Source organism: Protopterus annectens, chromosome 7.part0 (assembly GCF_019279795.1).
Source record: "Protopterus annectens isolate FY-2018-M chromosome 7.part0, PAN1.0, whole genome shotgun sequence".
Lineage (NCBI taxonomy): Eukaryota > Metazoa > Chordata > Ceratodontiformes > Protopteridae > Protopterus > Protopterus annectens.
Genome location: NC_056739.1, coordinates 616234488 through 616256008, shown reverse-complemented (window position 1 = coordinate 616256008; position 21521 = coordinate 616234488).

The following is a 21521-nucleotide window of genomic DNA, read 5'->3' as shown; positions in this document are numbered from 1 at the left end:
ATTGTTGTGCTATGCTCAGAAACGCGCAAAACCGCGCAAAAGAGGGTTTTAAGAGAGGAAGATAAAGGAGTTTTGGAATTGACCCAAAATGGCCAATAAAACTACAGTTTCAAGTCAGTAACCACTCCCACAGGGGCAGGCAGGCTGCTCAATGTTTTTCACTGCCACTGATCAACAGATAGACTTTCCTTTAGCCCAAGCAAAAAATGGCCACACAGAAACTTACAAAAAGTTCAAGAACAGCAAGCCTGTAACTGAACTTTTTTAAATGGGGAAAAAAGCAAGATTTTTTTTTGTTTTTTTGTTTTTTCAGAGATAGCAGAGGTTAACAAGTATCAACAAGTTATAACAGTGCAGTAAATGACCCCACACAAGAGTGCTAGGCCAAAGACAGATAAAATGCAAGTTTTGAGAAAAAAACGATTTTAAAAATAAGTGCAAACAGGAAATTCAGTAAACAGCTCTAGGTTGTACTCTAAATACAGTTACTAATGCAGAAATCAAATTTAACAAGCCAGAAAATGCTCAAAATAGGCGGCTATGCAGAAAAACTTAGCAAATAAACAGAGGAAAAATACTTAAAGTCTCAAAAGTGGCTTCTTTCTTCTCTCAGCATTTTCTCCTATTGGTGGGTGCTTTACCAACAGCCAAAAAGCCTGAAAAGATGCCAAAACCATGAGGCAACCAGGTTTTAAGAGAGGAAGATGAAGGAGTTTTGGAATTGACCCAAAATGGCCAATAAAACTACAGTTTCAAGTCAGTAACCACTCCCACAGGGGCAGGCAGGCAGGCTGCTCAATGTTTTTCACTGCCACTGATCAACAGAGAGACTTTCCTTTAGCCCAAGCAAAAAATGGCCTCACAGAAACTTACAAACAGTTCAAGAACAGCAAGCCTGTTACTGAACTTTTTTAAATCTCAGAAAAGTGGGAAAAAGCAAGATTTTTTTTTTTTCAGAGATAGCAGAGGTTAACAAGTATCAACAAGTTATAACAGTGCAGTAAATGACCCCACACAAGAGTGCTAGGCCAAAGACAGATAAAATGCAAGTTTTGAGAAAAAAAACGATTTTAAAAATAAGTGCAAACAGGAAATTCAGTAAACAGCTCTAGGTTGTGCTCTAAATACAGTTACTAATGCAGAAATCATATTTAACAAGCCAGAAAATGCTCAAAATAGGCGGCTATGCAGAAAAACTTAGCAGATAAACAGAGGAAAAATACTTAAAGTCTCAAAAGTGGCTCCTTTCTTCTCTCAGCGTTTTCTCCTCTTGGTGGGTGCTTCACCAACAGCCAACAAGCCTGAAAAGATGCCAAAACCATGAGGCAACCAGGTTTTAAGAGAGGAAGATGAAGGAGTTTTGGAATTGACCCAAAATGGCCAATAAAACTACAGTTTCAAGTCAGTAACCACTCCCACAGGGGCAGGTAGGCTGCTCAATGTTTTTCACTGCCACTGATCAACAGAGAGACTTTCCTTTAGCACAAGCAAAAAATGGTCTCACAGAAACTTACAAACAGTTCAAGAACAGCAAGCCTGTAACTGAACTTTTTTAAATCTCAGAAAAGTGGGATAAAAGCAAGATTTTTTTTTTTTTTTTTTTCAGAGATAGCAGAGGTTAGCAAGTATCAACAAGTTATAACAGTACAGTAAATGACCCCACACAAGAGTGCTAGGCCAAAGGCAGATAAAATGCAAGTTTTGAGAAAAAAAATGATTTTAAAAATAAGTGCAAACAGGAAATTCAGTAAACAGCTCTAGGTTGTGCTCTAAATACAGTTACTAATGCAGAAATCAAATTTAACAAGCCAGAAAATGCTCAAATTAGGTGGCTATGCAGAAAAACGTAGCAAATAAACAGAAGAAAAATACTTAAAGTCTCAAAAGTGGCTCCTTTCTTCTCTCAGCATTTTCTCCTCTTGGTGGGTGCTTCACCAACAGCCAACAAGCCTGAAAAGATGCCAAAACCACGAGGCAACCAGGTTTTAAGAGAGGAAGATGAAGGAGGTTTGGAATTGACCCAAAATGGCCAATAAAACTACAGTTTCAAGTCAGTAACCACTCCCACAGAGGCAGGCAGGCTGCTCAATGTTTTTCACTGCCACTGATCAACAGAGAGACTTTCCTTTAGCCCAAGCAAAAAATGGCCTCACAGAAACTTACAAACAGTTCAAGAACAGCAAGCCTGTAACTGAACTTTTTTAAATCTCAGAAAAGTGGGAAAAAAGCAAGATATTTTTTTTGTTTTTTTTTGTTTTTTCAGAGATAGCAGAGGTTAACAAATATCAACAAGTTATAACAGTGCAGTAAATGACCCCAACACAAGCGTGGTAACTATCATATTGACAATACACCCCTAAAAGGTGACTTGGGGATACACAGACAGCAATCCAGCCTTTGACCATCACATGTCTACAGTAGTGAAGAAATCATTCTATTTTATGCAACTTATAAACATCTAAGTCCAAGGAGATCATTGCTCCAGCATCTTCATCATTCATCAGAAAGAGTACAATGCCCCTTTAGTATGTACCTAATCAAGTACATACAATTGGAATGTCCACATAGGTTCCTCAGTAAACAAATACAGGCTGTAAGTAATATGTCCTACGTAGGCCATCTCAAAGCCCAATCCCTATGAACCTATGAACAAGGTGATTTTACACAGCACCTAATGCCATAACCAGTTATCTGAGGCTCTCTAAAACCTCTGTTCAGTGGGAACAAGGTGATTTTAAACACTGGCTAATATAATCTATAGTTATTTCTGCTCTCTGAAGGCTTCATCTCCCATCTTCTTCGCTCTCCAAAAGCTTTTGCTCTATGAGAACAAGGTGACTTTACACCCAGACTGGTGACATCACTAGTCATCTTAGGTCTACAAAAACCTCTCTCCTGTGGAAAAAAGATGATTTTACACACTGCCTGGGATTCAATAAGCCAACATTTCTGTGCAGGAATAGAGTAGCTGTTCCTGCATGAATTATGGACACAGAGCGATCCAGTAAACAAGCATTTATGGACACCACTGAATAATGCTAATTACCTCATTTGCTGATGAAAAACATGCAAATTAAGTGAATTAGTGATTCAGTAAGCAGGCAGGCATCCATGCGGGAATAGTGGGAAGTGCAGAACTGTATTCAGCTAGTAGCGGAATACATTTCTGCAAAAATCAAAACGGAGGCATGACAGCTCAATGCCAATGACCAAATATATGGCCACTGGCATGGAAAAGTGTTGCAAAGCTATAAAAATAAAAGTTTTATATATTTTTTTGGCCGATCTCGGCTGTTTAAGCATAAGGCAGTGGTGTGCCAATGGGATTATGCCAAAAATAAAACAAAAATGTGAAAAGGCAATTTTAAGTGAAATCTGCATTTTGCCATTATAGTCTATGGCATGCAGAATCAAAACAATACCAGGGAACAGTGATTGCTAAGGGGAAAGGCTCTGGTGTAGTGCAGAAACTAGGGATTAAGGCAGTGGAGTATGCTAATGAGGGAAATTTACTGACTCACAAAAAGAAGCTAAGTGTCAAACTGCACCTAACCATGTAGGTGCTATAAGACAGTGGTATAAACAGGAGGAGCAGTAGACATGAAAAGGGGATGTGTTATGCTTGGTGTAACCACATTGGAGCTCCATGGCTCCCAGATAAGCTTAGCTAAGCACAGCTAAGCAAAGGGTGTGTGTGTCTGAGGCTGTATTGACATAGTCCATGTAATGAAGAGTGTGTTCGCATCCAGGGAGGACATTTCTCAGTGTTTACTTTAGCTAAATGGGTTTGTGCGGTGCGCACTGGGTCTAAAACCAGAAAAAAACCCCGAAGATAGCAGGATTGTTTAGATTTGGGCACGGAGTTTGCGCGGCACGCCTTGGGGCTTAAAAGCAGCAGAAATGGGAAGGGAAAAAAGAAAAAAAAGGAAAATATCAGAATAAAAGCAATCAAGTACAAAAAACATAGCTAGCAGGTGGAATGCATCATAGTCAGCCAATCATGCAGGCAACATCTGCAGCACAGCAGTATAAACTATCCAAATGTCTTACAGTCTGGTTTTTCCCACAAACTCTGCACCACTGGTGTGCACACATGGGGGAATTTTAATGGAAAACATGTTAGAGGCTGCCATTGCTTTGATCCATCAGTATGTGCTAGAGGCTGAGGGCAGTGAGGAGGATAATGCTGACAACCGCCACAGACCGAGGAGGAGGAGAAGAGTGTTCAGACCCAGGGTAACTTACCAGTGGCTACATGATCTGGAGGTAGAGTGTTACAGAGTGGAGAGAGACATATTGCAGTAAATCATCGAGCTATGCTGACCTCAACTCAGACCCAGAGCCAACAGAGGGGAACCCATCCCAATGGATACCAAGGTATGTGTAGCCTTAAGAATACTAGCTACAGGTACTTTCCAAAGACCTACTGGGGACATCATGGGGGTCTCACAGGCATCTGCATCCAGGGTACTTCACCAGTTCCTGGATGCCATCCTACCACATGCCGGTGAGCACATTTACTTCCCCAACACCCGTGAGGAGAGGACCAGCAATGTGCGTCTCTTCCAATGTGTAGCAGAATACTAGGAGGTACTGGGTGTGATAGACTGCATGCACATCCACATCAAAGCACCACCCGGTGTACAGGTTAGGGTCTACATAAACTTCAAGGGCTTCCCCTCCATCAACTGCCAGGTCATGTGCAATGCCCAGGGCATTATCATGAATGTGTGCCACGAGTCCCACATCTGACATTCATTACAACTATACCAGACATTTGCCAGTGGGGACATCCCATATGGTCATCTACTGGGAGATGCTGGCTATGCACTGGAGCCATGGATGATGACACCCATCAGAAATGCAAACACACCCACACAAGAACACCATAATGAGGCACACACACACAAACCACGACCATACTAGAACATGTGTTTGGGATGCTCACATCACGGTTCTACTGCCTTGACATATCTGGTGGACCCTTGCAGTACTCTCCAGCCACATATGCACACATGTTCATAGTATGTGCCAGGCTACACAATATGATCCTGTGGAAACAGCTGCAGCAGGAACAGCACGGGGAAGGGCCACACAGCCCCACCACCATTGCCAAGATCCAGGAAGGCACAGAGGGACTCAGAAGAGGAGGCCCCTGAGCCTGCTCCCATAGGCAGATGGAGTCATGCCCAGTATGCTCAGGCCTTGGCAAAGAGGCAATGCATAGCACATGCACTAACACTGTAGGGTCCCAGGGACTGACACCTCTCTCTGATTCGTACACACAGTAGAATGGATGATAGACACATCACATTACCTGTAACTTACCATGTATAGGCAGTGTACTGTGTGCAACCAACATAGGCAGCCCTCAAGTACCATCCTCAAACTGCCAGAGGCACAAGGTAAGTCAGTCTTCTTAACAATAAAAGAATGGATTACTATGTTTTTGTAGCATATCTATGGAAATAATGCATGCATGCAAGGGAATGGGGTGGCCTACTGGTAGGTCAGCAGACAACTGAGAGCTATGTGGGACACCAGGAAATGTCTACACAATACTGGCTTCCCTGCACTATGCAGTATCATTTAAGGTGACAAATCCCACTGCAGTACATGTGGGGGGCCAACTAAGGGGGGGTCATAGGTCACATGCATGGATGTTACAGTGGGGATCCCATACTCACTCCCAGACTCACACAGCAAGTCAGCTGTAGAAAACCATAAGGGAATGTCTGGCAAAAAGCACACAATGGCGACAATGATGGAATATCCCCATACAGACTTACACAGTGATATCACAGCAGGCCTTGCAGTTGCAGTAAGACTCTCTGAAGGGTAAGAAGTCTTAAACTCAATTGTATGGCATTACAATGTAACCTGTGGTCTCTGGTGATATGACTCTATTCTCCAAGACAGGGCACAATACTTTGCTAGATGGAACCAAAATCTAAAGCCAATATCAGCAGATTCCATGCAAATGTGTACTGTTGACGGGTGTCCCCCCACACCTGTATTCACATAGAAATGCAGTAACATGTAAGTCTGTAGGTAATAGCAGCAGAGCACACATTGCCAGGGCTGTCCCAATCAACATGATAACTTGTTGCATTTCCACAATATGCATGGGTCAATGAGCTATGCATAGGTGTGGGGAATACTTGTCAGGACGTGGCCAGCAACTTTTTATGGCTGTTGTGTTCTACTGGTCTAGGTACAGTACTGTGGTAGACAGGGACATGTTCCATAAATGCAGTGCCAAATATTTTGCATGTCAGCTACACATATAGTGGTTGTTGTGCACACTGTCCAAATGTCAATATCCATTACTGCCGGGAAGCTGGACAGGTCATGTACACGGGGCCACACATATGAACAGTGCACAGGTTGGAGTAACCTACATAGTGCCTACCATACCTCACAACTGTACAGACCTTTTGCAGAATGCACACAGGTTTACACCATATCTGTGGTGTCTCTATTCTGAAATAGTGGTTGCCTGGCAAATCATTGGCAAACCACGAAAGTCTAAAGTCAGAAAATATTGATGGATTGTAGTGTCTCAGATTTCATACTCTATAGAAAAATGCATGCTAATGCAAAATCTGTTATTGTATCACCCAAGTTTGTAAGGCCAGTAGTTACAATGGTCTGTATATTTAGGCCTTTGTCACCCAATTACTCATGGCTTTTTCCAGATGTCTGGCTCACATATGTAGAAAGGTATGGTGCCTAGTAGCACAGCAGTGTGTTCTGTCACTTGCCATTGTCACCCCGGGGGGGGGGGGTGATCCACTACCTGTCAGCCTGGGAACATATGAGTGATAAAACGCACTGCCTCATTACAGATGGCCTGCAGCAAAGGGCCATGCCTCATCTATAGTGCCTTTGTAGGGAATGTCATGTGGTCTATACTACCAACATAACACAGTCAACAAAATGCAAATGTAAGGTCATGCTGCTAAATGCTAGTAGCATACCTCTCTACCTCATAGAAGAAGACATCTGGACAAAGCCATACATAATGGTGTGATAAAGGCCCAACTATAAGGACACATTTGAAATATTCCTCTCATAATGTTAGACAGTTGATAGAATAACAGACGGGGTGTGTAGTAGCATGAAAGGTGTGAAGCCTGAAACTCTAATGTTTTGTCAGTATTCCCTGACTACAACCCTTAGTGATTTGCAACAAATGTGCTAAAAAACCACAATGTTAAGGGAAACTGACCAGATATATGAAGCATGCTTCTGGATAATCTGTTAGAATCTATACAGTTGACAGGTATGGCCGCACCAGGATATGATCTGCAGGGTAAGAAGAATACCACACAACCAGGAGATCCCCAGCCAGCATATCACCAAGGTGCTGGACCTTTTACACAGCTTCATCAGTCAGTTGGCTATAGCCACACCTCCCAACTGGTCAGATTGTGCAATAATGTCTAGCCTTTACCTCATAATATAGGTATGTGCATCATTCATCTTATATTTCTCGGGTAAATAACTGTGTTGATCCAATTATATATGTCAATAGGTAATGACACAATACAGCACAGTGTCAAACATTACATATATCAGAAAATGTCTGTTAAAACAAACCCTGTCACTCAAGCAACTCATACATTGATAAGAGCAATAGTTACAATACCCCCTATGTTTGGCCCATTGTTTCCCCATATTGGCAGCCTATCTCCATATAGCTTGCAAAAACAGGTTGCAAGGTATGGTACACAACACCTTAGACTGGAGTACAACTATCCCTGGAATGGATTCCCACACTTACTATAGAAGGTCATACTGAGCATGCTCCTACACTTAGAGAAGTGAAGCCCATGTCTGAAATCACATTGGACTATATATCTCTGTATTGTGCAAATGTCTTTGCATACACACAGCTATGTAAACCTAACTGTTTCCAAACACACCCATCAGACAGGATCATCCACAGCCAGCTGTAGGTGACACATATGTGGTATATCTGAATCTGTTGTGTGTGATAAACACACACACACACACACACACATATATATATATATATATATATATATATATATATATATATATATATATATATATATATATATATATATATATATATATATATATATATATATATATATATATATATATATACATATATATGTATGGGCAACATATTACAATATGTAAAGCACACATACACATAGACATGGGGAAGAGAGGGACAGATATTGATAGAGTGAGACATGCAGGGAGACACACACAGACAGTGAGTCATACACAGGGATACGCTGAATGGCATACAGTGATGTCCTGCTGCAGACAGTTATATACCAGTTGTAAACACTGGCATGTGCCAGCATGAAGATGAGATTCATTTTCTGATGGCACTGAGGTGGGAGTTGGAATATCACATCACCTACCTTTGTGTGTGTGTGTGTGTGTGTGTGTGTGTGTGTGTGTGTGTGTGTGTGTGTGTGTGTGTGTGTGTGTGTGTGTGTGTGTGTGTGTGTGTGTGTGTGTGTGTGTCTCTCTCTCTCTGTAGATCTAAGTATTATGATGCTTTACCCACCCAGTATACTTCCCATTGCCCTACTTTACAAAATCTTCCAGTGTCATTCACCTTAGAAGTACTTTTGGACTGGCTTCATTCCTGTAAGCTTTATAGCAAGTGTGATAACTGTGTAACACTATCATACAAATAACTAGATAGGCAGGGATTCTAATCACAGTCCCAGCATATATAACAGTGGTTTTGTGTGTGCGTATGTGTGTAGGAATAAATGTTTTAGTCCATTCACATCCAGTACACCTCCCATTGCCCTACTTCACAAGATCTGCTAATGTTATTCACTGTAGAAGTACTGTTGGAGCAACCTTTGCCCTATAAGCTCCTTGGTGTGTGTGATAACTGCATAACACTATAGTACTAATATTTATTTAGGTAGGGGTTCTAATTTCAGTCATGACAAATGTAAAAGTGCATGTGTTTCTCTAGGTTAAAGGTTGTGAGCCCATTCACACTCAGTACACTTCACTTTGTCTGACTTTAGCAGTCCTGCTGATGTCAGTCACTTTAGAAGTACCATTGTCCAGCCCTCAGCCCTATAAGCTCTGTGGCAAGTGCGATAGTACAAACAACTAGTAAGGTAGGGGTTCTAATCTCAGTCCTGGCAAATGTAAAAGTGTGTGTGTTTGTAGGTTAAAGATTTTGAGCCCATTCACACTCAGTGCACTTCCTATTGCCCTACTTTAGCAGTCCTGCTGATGTCAGTCATCTTGGAAATACCTTTGGGCAGATCTCAGCCTTATAAGCTCTGTGGCATGTGTGATAACTGTGTAACACTATAGTACAAATAACTAGTTATGTAGGGGTTCTAATCTCAGGCCTGGCAATCACAAAAGTGTTTGTGTTTGTGTTTGTAGATTAAAGAGTTTGAGCCTTTTCATACCCAGTACACTTGCCATTGCCCTACTTTAGCAGTCCTGCTGATGTCAGTCATCTTAGAAGTACCTTTGGGCAGCCTAGAGCCCTACAAGCTATGTGGTGCATGTGATAATTGTGTAACAGTATAGTACAAATAACTGCCTAGGTAGGGGTTCTAATCTTAGTCATGACAAATGTAAAGGTGTGTGTTTGTAGGTTAAAGATTTTGAGCTCATTCACACCCAGTACTGTTGCCATTGCACTACTTTAGCAGTCCTGCTGATGTCAGTCACTTTAGAAGTACCTTTTGGCAGCCCTCCACCCTATAAGCTCTGTGGCATGTGCAATAATTGTGTAACATTATAGTACAAATAGCTAGTTAGGCTGGGGTTCTAATCTCAGATATGGGAAATGGGTGTGTAAGTGTGTATATGTGTAGATTAAAGTATTTTGTGGACTTTCTCACCCAGTACATCACCCTTTGCCATACTTTACAAGGGCCAGTGATGTTCCTCACCTTAGAAGTATCTTGGGACAACCTTCACCTTAGAAGTACCTTGAGACAACTTTCACCCTCTAAGCTCCATGGCACATGCAATAAATGCATACCAATGTAGTAGCAGTAAATAGATAGGTAGGGGTTCTAATCTCAGTCCTGGCAGATGTTTGTGCGTGTGTGTGTGTGTGTGTGTGTGTGTGTGTGTGTGTGTGTGTGTGTGTGTGTGTGTGTGTGTGTGTGTGTGTTTGAGTGAGAACTATATCCATTGGGGGGTGTTTTACATTTTAGGCTGTGATATTCCCAGTACAAGTCTCAAGGTCCACTTTACAAGGACTGCTGTCTTCATCAACCATAGAGGTATCTGTTGACACTCTTCAGCCCAATAAGCCCCATGCTGCATGCAGGAACTATTTAACAGTATGGACTGACTAACAAGATAGGTAGGGCTGCTAATCCCAGTCCTGGCAAATGTGTGTATGAGTGTATTTGTGTTTGTAAGTGTGTATAAATGTAGGTTTGAGTATTTTGGGTTCATTCTCACCCAGTAAATCACCCATTGCCAAACATTACAAGGCCTGCTGATGCTGTGCACCTTGGAATTACATTGAGACTCTCTTCCCCCTATAAGCTTTGTGGCACATGCGATAAATGCATAACACTGTATTATCAGTAACTATATAGGTAGGGGTTCTAAGCTCAGTCCTGGCAAATGTGTGGGTGTGTGTAAGAACAGTATCTTGTGTGTGTGTTTGAGTGAGAACTATATCCATTGGGTAGCCGTGGTTTACAATTTTAGGACATGATACTCCCAGTACATGTCCCAAGGTCCACTTTACAAAGGCTGCTGTTTACATCTACCACTGTGGTATTTGTAGATACTATAAGCCCAATGCTGCATGCAACAGTTTTGTAACAGTATGGAATGAATAACATGATAGGCAGGGCTGCTAATGTCAGTACTGGCAATTGTGTATGCATTGCTGTGTACAGCAGTGTTTGTGAGTGTGTAGACTCATAAGTGACAGTCTAATGTCTCCATTTATTGCCTCCACCCATTTAAACCTCCACGGGTTTACTCAGGTCATTGCCACCCCCACCAGATTTAGCAAAAATAGAGTCAAAGATAGTATCCTTAATTGGATACAGCCACCCTCAAAAGTACAAGTCAAGTACATTACCCGATGAGCTAAGTGATCACTGCCTCACCTATATTATTAGGCTCAAAGTCAACATTCCCAACCAGCCCACCTACAAAACTATAAGATACGTCAGGAACTTTAACCTTGACAACTTCCAAAATGAACTCAAAGCATGTAATTGGAATGTCTTGAAATGACTCCCATTACAAGAAGCAGTTGAATACTTCAATACCAGATTTCTGGCTATCCTTAACCACCATGCTCCTACCCATACCATCCGTGTAAAAGCTAAAGTTGCACCGTGGCTATCTAAAGAAACAAAAAACAAAATTAAACTAAGAAACAATGCCTGGGCCAGGTGGCATGTTACCAAAGCCCCTATGGACCAAGTAAGATACAGGCAGCTTAGGAACCACACCAAAAAATCTGTATTCTAGAAAAAAAATCACTACACCCTTCTACAACAAAAATATCATCTAAAACCTCAAATGTTCTGGGCTGGTATTAACAATCTTCTCCACTCAGGCCATTCTGTCACTCCTTCCCCATCAGCTGCCCTTGATAAATCCCCTGTAGAAATTGCAAACAGCTTCAACTCCTTCTTTACTGAAACTATCCAGTCTCTAGCTACCCATCTCACTCCATCGGACACAAACACCAGCTCTGGCACATTTAGCCCCGATCCACCCAGCACCCATCCCACCTTTACCTTTCAAAGTGTACCTACCTACCTGATCCGGACCTTACTCAAAAAGCTAAAACCTACTACACTAGCTGCTGACCACCTCCCAGCTGAATATCTTCAAAAAGCAGCTGATGCCATAGCACTTCCTATATCTATTCTGATCAAAAGATCCATCTCAGAAGGATCCATCCCAGCAATATGGAAAATATCACTTTATACCTCTCCATAAAGGAGGACGTTCCACAGAATTATCTAACTTTAGACCTATAGCAATTATTTCACCACTAGCTAAAATCATGGAAAGATGCATACACAAACAAATCATGCACTTTCTTATTCAAAACAGATAGCTCACTGACTCTCAGCACAGCTTTACGCCATTCCACAGTACCACCACAGCTCTTCTGTCTTTCCTCTAATGTCATCAGTCTTCATCGTAACAACAAATTTTCTTCAGCACTCTTCCTAGATCTCTCAAAAGCTTTCGATATGGTGAGCCATCACCTACTGCTCAATACCCTACAAACCATCAGTTTATACCAACACGCAATACAATGGTTTCACTCCTACCTAAACGGTAGACAGCAGGCTGTCTTATGGCAGAGCAAGCTGTCATCCCAACTTCCTCTAACCCTAGGTGTCCCACAAGGATCCATACAAGGTCCCCTTCTTTTCTCTATCTTTATCAATGATCTGCACACCACCATCCCAGGAGCCACCTGCATCCAATATGCAGATGGCTCAATGCTAATAAGCTCTGCCTCCTCTCCTACACAACTTCTAACCCTCACCCAGACCACTTTCAGCATGGTAGAAACATGGCTAGCTAATCACTGCCTGCTTCTAAATCCTAACAAAACCAAGCTACTACTTTTCTCCCCTAACCGTAGAATTTCTCCTCCTTCCTTCAACATCAAATCTAGCAATGACACCATTATCTCCCCTGATGACCATACAAAGCTTCTAGGTGTAATAATAGACAACAACCTTAAATCTGATAAACATGTCAATCACACTATTAAGTCTGTCAACAAAAAACTTGGCTCCCTGTACAGAGCCAAACCTTTCCTCACCCCCCTAGCTAGGGTAGCTATTGGAAGATCTCCTCTCTACCCTTATGTATGCCTCCCCTGTACTCAACAAACTATCCAAAACCGACCTCAACAAATTATCAGGATGGTACAATCATATAGCCAGATTTGCTTAGGACCCACCATTGCCAGAACCTCAAAGCACTGGCATGGCTAGAGTATCCTACCCTTCTACAGTTCAACCAGCTTATAGTATTGCATAAAATACTCCATCAACCTGATAACACTCCTGCCCTCAAAAATGTTCTCAGCCCTCATAGTGCCCCCAGACAATTATGGTCAGCTGATAAACTAATGATTTTGACCCAAAAATCCAACAACTCTGCAGGCGATGCTATATTTGCCAACTCAACCGGTAAAATCTGGAATCTACTCCCTACTACCGTTACCAAGGAAACCTCACTACCCCTATTTAAAATAGAACTCAAAAAATACCTCACGTCTTATTGGCTGTGCTCTTGTTCTAAACCTGACTAACAACTTCACTAATACATGTCGTGCTACCCAATCTGCTGTTTAGCCAAGTATCTATGCCTCATAGCATTTGAATGTCTAAGCATTGTGAATTATGAGATCTGATTGTATTCTATGTTCACATTTTCTGATATGTCTTTGCCAATCAGATGTAAGTCTGCAAATTGTGTATATTGATATCTGCCTGTATTCTTTGTCTATATTTTTCTAAACATGTCTGCCTGAGTTTATCACTCAGTGATGTATGTACTGTCTCTTTTTTGGTATGTGGAGCTTTTCTCCCTGGGCCACCGCTGAAAATGGACATATGTCCAGTCAGACTATACTGGTCAACAAATGTAAAATAAAATAAATAATGAGTCCTCTCCACCCAGTACACATCCCATTGCCATACCTCACAAGTGCACATGATGTTATTCACTTTACAGGTACCTTGGAGCCTGCCAAAAATACACAAAGATTCTGTCAACCCACCCCTATGACCCATTGTCACAGGGAGAGGTTGGATAATGGAGCCCCTGTCTATGTATGTTGAGAAAAATGAGGTTGCAAAATTGAGGAGAAACACCAAAGAAGGTGGTCATTTTCATAACTTGACCAGTGAGGAAAGAAAAACTTTATTTGAACTGAAATCAAGGGATGATCTAGTCATCAAATCTGATGATAAAGGAGGAGCCATTGTAGTAATGGAGACTGCCTGGTATAGGGACAAGATGCATGATCTGCTCAATAACTTGGGAACCTACAAAATTATAAATAGTAGTACAGCTGACAGGATGATCAAAAATGTACACAATAACCTGATTGACTTGCTTTTAGAAAGATGTATCACCAAAGAATTGTTTGATTTCTTCGAGGTAACTCATCCTACCATTTTAGCTATAAGTGGCCTACCAAAGATACACAAAGATTCTGTCAACCCTCCCCTATGACCCATTGTTTCAGGGAGAGGGTGGGTAACGGAGCCCCCTGTCTATGTATATTGAGAAAAAAATGAAAAAAATTATACCTAAAGCAAAAACAGTTTTGAAAGACTCAGGTAGCTTCTTGGAAGATTTCTCCAGGAAAATGCAAGACATGGAAAATGGGGCTAACCTATTAGTTACAATGGACATAAACCATTTATTTACAGTCATACCGCATTCTTATGGGATTGAAGCAGTCAGAGATTTTATAACTCCACTGGGATTGAACCCTAACCTGATATGTTCCCTAATCAAACTAATCTTGGAGAACCATTTTTTACAGAGAAGCAGTATACATCCTGGATTTGTCCACACGAACATCTATGAGAATCAACTGATATGGATTTCCAGGTTATGTACAGATGATCATACATTCTAGAAGGAATGCAGGCAACTAGAAGATCTATCCAACAGGGGCTACAACAGAGATGACCTGACAACTAAAATCCATCCGAAAACCTTAAGACGAACGAAAGGACTTCCCTATTTCTTTAGGTGTAGTACTGACAATGTGACATTGAATACACAACAAGATACAAGGCATTTTGAAGGAAATAATCTGAACTGCATTCTCACCTTCAGCACTGACCATCAAAAGGTATGTGATATCATTAAAAGGTTCTGGCCTATCTTGACTGAAGATGATAAAATAAAAAGCATTGTAGGAGAAAGACCGAGGTTTACGTTCAAAAACAAGAAAAATATCAAAAGACTTATTTGTAATGAAGATGGTTTTCCTCAGCAAAACATCAACATTTTGAGACAAGATACTCATAAATTTCAGAAGATGTAAAGCATAGATAATGGGTCTATCTTATAACAGCGAATGATCAAAAGATTGAATGCTGTTATATCGACCACAAAAGAACGAAAACAAAAAAAGAGCGAACAGCCAGAGCAGCAAATCTTTTCCTAGGGAAAATATTCGCTGTTCCCAAAAAAAAAAAAAAACACACTAAACACTATTTTAAGTAGGGTGGGCTTCACCCCCCCCACGTGCCCCTACTTAAATTTACCAACTCCGAGATCGCACTACAGTGTCAAAAACGGCAAAGTGACGGAAGTGGCCAAGCGACTTCTTTCCCAGGGTAAGAATTCGCTTAAAAGCCGCTTCGTCATTTTGCGTTTTCGACATTTACAGTTGGACGAAGACGCATTTGATGCATTGGGAACCTACAAAATTATAAATAGTGGTACAGTTGACAGGGTGATCAAAAATGTACAGAATACCCTGAATGACCTGCTTTTAGAAAGATGTATCACCAAAGAATTGTTTGATTTCTTTGAGGTAACTCATCCTACCATTCCAGCTATAAGTGTCCTGCCAAAGATACACAAAGATTCTGTCAACCCTCCCCTATGACCCATTGTTGCAGGGAGAGGGTGGGTAATGGAGCCCCTGTCTATGTATGTTGAGAAAAAAAATTTAAAAATTATACCTGAAGCAAAAACATTTTTGAAAGACTCAGGTAGCTTCTTGGAAGATTTCTCCAGGAAAATGCAAGACATGGAAAATGGGGCTAACCTATTAGTTACAATGGACATAAATCATTTATTTACAGTCAAACTGCATTCTTATGGAATTGAAGCAGTCAGAGATTTTTTAACTCCACTGAGATGGAACCCTAAGCTGATATGTTCCCTACTCGGACTAATCTTGGAGAACCATTTTTTGAAGAGGAGCAGTATAAATCCTGGATTTTCCACACGAACATCTGTGAGAATCAACTGATATGGATTTCCAGGTTATGTACAGATGATCATACATTCCAGAAAGAATGCAGGCAACTAGAAGATATATCCAACAGGGGCTACAACAGAGATGACCTGACATCTAAAATCCATCCAAAAACCTTAAGACGAATGAAAGGACATCCCTATTTCTTTAGGTGTAGTACTGACGATATGACATTGAATACACAAGATACAGAGCATTTTGAAGGAAATAAACTGAATTGCATTCTCACCTTCAGCACTGACCATCAAAAGGTATGTGATGTCATTAAAAGGTTCTGGCCTATCTTGACTGAAGATGATAAAATAAAAAGCATTGTAGGAGAAAGACCGAGGTTTACGTTCATAAACAAGAAAAATATTAAAAGACTTCTTTGTAATAAAGATGGTTTTCCTCAGCAAAACGTCAACATTTTGAGAGAAAGTACTCACAAATTTCAGAAGATGTAAAGCATAAATAATGGGACTACGTTATAACAGCAAATGATCAAAAGACTGAACGCTGTTATATCTTCCACAAAAGAATGAAAAAAAAGAGCGAACAGCAAGAAACAGCAAATTTTTTCTCAGGGAAAATATTCGCTGTTCCCAAAAAAAAAAAAAAAAAACGCTCTAAACACTATTTTAAGTAGGGGGGCTTCACCCCCCACACACCCCTACTTAAATATACCAACTCCAAGATCGCACTACAGTGCCAAAAACAGCAAAGTGATGGAAGCAGCCAAGCAACTTCTTTCCCAGGGAAAGAATTCGCTTAAAAGCCGCTTCATCATTTTGCATTTTCGACTTTTACAGTTCGACGAAGACACATTTGACATAATGCATCTTCGTTCTTCTGACAGGAACCCTAGGTAATAGTAACACTTTTATCCATCCAGTTATAGGCAAGAGCTATATATTTAATGTCAAAGCTACTTGCAATAGTGAACATCTTGTATATCTAGCATGCTGTCACCTTTGCCCTTGTTTCTACATAGGCAAAACTGATCAATGCTTGAAAGACAGGGCTTTACATCATTTACGAGATATTCGACAGAAGGATATGAAAAATGCACTGGCATCTCACATTAACTCAAACACAACCCATTAGTTTAGCTTTAAAGCTATAGAATGTGTGCCGATAGGAGATAGAGCTTGGGATGTTCAAAACAACATGGAGATTCATTAAATTGGGTGGATAAACAACTTAATAGCCAACCACCTCCCAGGCTTAAATGCCATGGTTCCATTGAAACCTACTCTGAAGCAGAAACGTCTTCACATTGGCTAAAAATGTAGACTTGCTTATAGGGTTACCACCTGCCCCATTTTGTATGGGACAGTCCCTCTTTGGGCAGTTGTGTCCTGCAAAAAAATTGTAAAAATGGTAAATATCCTCAAATTTTAGGACAAAATAATTTCTTATATTTTATGTAATAGGTGTATAAAACAGTTATTCTGTATTTGAAACACCTAAATGTTATACAAAACAGAATAAGCAACTAAAATGCTACAAGAATAAGCTTTTATTTAGGCAAAAAAGTGAAGTTTTGTCCTTTGTACTGGCCGTGGGTATGTTTCGGCCTGTAAAATCTGTTTGTATCAAAAATGTCCCACTTTGGACATTTGAAAAGGTGGCAACCCTACTTGTTTACCTCCAGGCAAGTGATTGACAGTCTGTGGTAGGAGGTACTAATAATGAAGTAATTAACCTGATTGGTGAATCTTTGTTTAAGGATGTGGAATGAAGCACAGGAAGTTATGATCTGAAGAAGACAATCCTGCCAAAACTGCTTATCATTTGATGCTTCATCTGCTTTTAAACTTTTGTGACAGTTTTAGTGAGTTTTTAATTCATTTATTAAAGCTGGAACTTTTTAATTGTGGTGGTGTACACAGTATCTCTTTCCCTAATTTTTAAATTATGTCCTTAGTTTTGGGCCTTTGTCCCCCCATTTTGTCAGTCTTTGTCCAGATTTCTTGCAATGACAGGTTGTGAGGTATGCTACAGATATGTTACATCTCCTGCAAACAGGGCCCTGTGATTACCACTGTAATGCAATGCAGTTAACCCCACCACAAGTGAAGATGCACATATTACAATATGGTTGAAAGTAACAGTTGTGTGCATGGTAACATGCATGACCTTAACATGCCTGGGGTACTGGTGAGCCACAACAGGACAATCCCATACTCACTGGCTTCAGGCTGCTTTCTCACATCCAGACCAGAGGGATCTATGTAGTTCTGGGGGAGAGGTGTTTTCAGCAGACTCACATGTGGCATTGGTACAAGATGAATGCTACCTTTCTGCACATGTACAGTACAAGCTGATAGTACACAATTTGCTGTCCTTCACCATAGATGTGCACTTGTGTGCATTAGAAAACCCCACCCACAAATGCAGTTTGACCTGACATATGCATCTAGATACTCTACAGAATCCAATTTGACTGCTACATTGTTTATTTGATGTGCACTAAGGCCTTACCTGAAAGCTCCTCGCCTGTTGCCTGGGTGCCACCCACCTCCACGACTTGTGTTTCTTGGCTTGGCTGGTGTGTAGGGGCTGCCCGAAGGCTGGCAAGGAGCTCCTCTGTTGCCATAAGTGGGGCCTGTGTGGCAGGACCCCCACCTGTAGCAGTACAGTCCCTGGCCATGGCAGCAGCCCTTTGCCAGGCACAATGTATCAGGTCAGTTGCCCAATGACTGACCTGATTGTATGTGCATCCATGGTGGCCCAAGTTGTCAACTCTGTGGACAAGGTTGTCCCACAGGGTGGTCTGTTCACGCAAATTGTGTTGGCCATGGCCAAACATCACCCCATGGTGGTGGATGATGGCATCTGCAATGGCTGCATTTTCAGCTGTGGAATATGGTGGTTGTCTTTGCTGCTGCATGTCACCTGGAAGACATAAACAGGGAAACACATCACAGGACCTCATACATTGGTCAAAGTTATTTACAGAACCTGCACATCAACATTGACTATCACTAGCCACCACTTACAACCACATCATACCCCTGTAATCTATCAGCAGAGTATGAACCTGCATTGCACCCCTGGTCTTGATGTGTCATGTTCCCTCCAATGAGGGCCAGTACATTGCATAATCCTTCATTCATCATTCACTTTTGTGTAGAGGGATGGTGCTCAGGCTTTGCTTGACTACAGTGTGTAATGAAGCTGGGAACATATGCCTGAATTCATGTAGGATGCAGACAGGAATGTTATCAGATCCCGTGGAGACTTACTTTTGTTGGCTTTGATTAGGCAGTATACACCTGCCCCCTGATGATGATAAGAGGAGTGCAGGTGTTATGCATATCCATCTGTACTGATGGTGGGACAGGGAGATGATGTTTGCCCTTAACCTGTCTGCAGCACTTTGGCTATAGCTATGGTGTGTGTGTGTGGTGTGATTGGCCACCATTACAGGGTGGGGTGGGTTGTTCCCTCTGAGATTGAAGACATATGTGAAGACGGCTTTGTGATTGGCCTTGGTGAATGTTTCCAATTTGTACTCATAGTTAGCCTTACAGTAATTCACCTGTGAACTTATATGCTCATTCAGACAAAGGTTAACTTGCTTCAAGTTGGTGCCTGATCCTACTTGGCCCTGTACAGCCAACATACTGACCGATTATGTGGTATGTGTATTGCTGCTGTCCAGCAAAGGGGATTATTCTACCTTGGTGCAGGTAGGTTTTACAAGTAAGGTATTGCTGAGTCCATACAGCTATGTAGGTGCTCATATAGCTGTTAGTAGTAGGCATGGACACAAGGTCATAACACAGCTGGACACCTCTCCAGTTTCAACCTGATAACCATGTTTATTCTAGTACCCATGTCTGTGTCAGGGCAAAGCAAGAAACAGTAGCTGTAGAAATTTGTGTCTGTCGAATGCGTGGAAACTAAGATTACACACGTGTACAACATGTGCAGCTTATTTACCTGACATTTTGCATCCCATGTCTGTTGTTATAAGGCTTCCAGGTGCACCTATTCATACATACACGTAGACAGGTAATACCTGATATACATTTCTGTTCTGTGTCAGTATGGCACACTGTATTTACACTCTTGCTGCTCAGTCATACTTCTCAGCCTGTTAGAGCAGGACATCTGGAGGACACCACACATACTTGGGGGGCAATGGCCCAAAATTAGTGGCACATTCTTAATATTGTTGTAACACACTTAAGTCATTTGATAGCACAGTAGCCTTTTCATTCACAGAAAATACCCTGGAGGATGTCCAACACTTATATGTATGCTAGTATGATCTAATGTCTGTCTTCACAGATTTACCAATAATTTGCCAGATGTAACACAACTCTACGAGTAAATGACTACAAATATGAGGCACACATATGGTCTGTGTGCATAACACTGGACATTTGAATGGTATGAGCTCCATATATCACATGCAGTTCAACACACATGTCTGCAACAGTAGTTCATCATGCAAATACCTTGGATAGGTCTCTCAGTTTTGTGAGACAAACATGTATATCATAGTTGTATTCACAAGTAACATATGGATATCTATGACATCCTAGTAGCTGGCCTAGCTGTGTCACAGTCAGTATTGTTCAACAGACCCTCCAGTAGTAGTCATATGTGAGCCATTCCTTCCTGGGGTGACTCCGGTGCCTGAACTGTGGATCTTTATCACTGCAGACAGACCCAAATGCTATGGCCATAGGTGCTTATCAGCAATATATCAGTATAGCAAGTCTTGTTGAGACATATTTGTTTAACATCCTATATCCCAATTTTTGCATACTCCCTACTGTATTCCATTACATGCTTAGTTGTTTGAAATACATTTTTTTCCCTAAATATTGTTTGTTTGGATTCCAATTACTGTTTCTATTTCTGCCTCTGTCTCTGTCTCAGTCTCTCTCTGTCTACCCATGTAGAGGTATAGACCTGTTTTGCATAGACAGCAGCTTGCTTTTTGTAAGTAATGCTCATGAGCAGGTGACGGCCTGTGCACCAATTGGTGTCCCACACTTGCTAATTGCATGCAGAACAGCTGTGTTGTTATTCCTATAACCAATGGCATGGCAACACACTCCTATAATTGAGTACTTCATGTGGTCGTTGCCTCTTTTCATTGCTTGTGAGGAGGACATCATGGGGGTGTGTGAACAGCAGCACAGAGGGTAGTTGGAAATATCTCTAACAATAAAACATGTGGAGACAGCCCAACAAAATGGGGGAGAAGGTCCCAGACTTAGGGAGAAAATGTGAGTATTGCTGTTATAGATTTGGATTCATGCTAGTTTAACAGGATTTGTGTGGACATGGATATTCTGCATGGGTCTCAGTCTGACAGTGTTATGTGGTTGACATAACTCTCAGCTGTAGGGCTATCCACAGACTGGCCAAAGGTTTGACTCTTATGTTTGGTCTCTTCCTCTGACAGTTGTTGCCCTTGGCAAATCAGTAGCATACCCTGGGCATTGTAGTCAGTAAATGCTAACTTCCATTTGTGTTTCTGACTTCATATCCCTCAGTTAAGATATGTCACAACAAA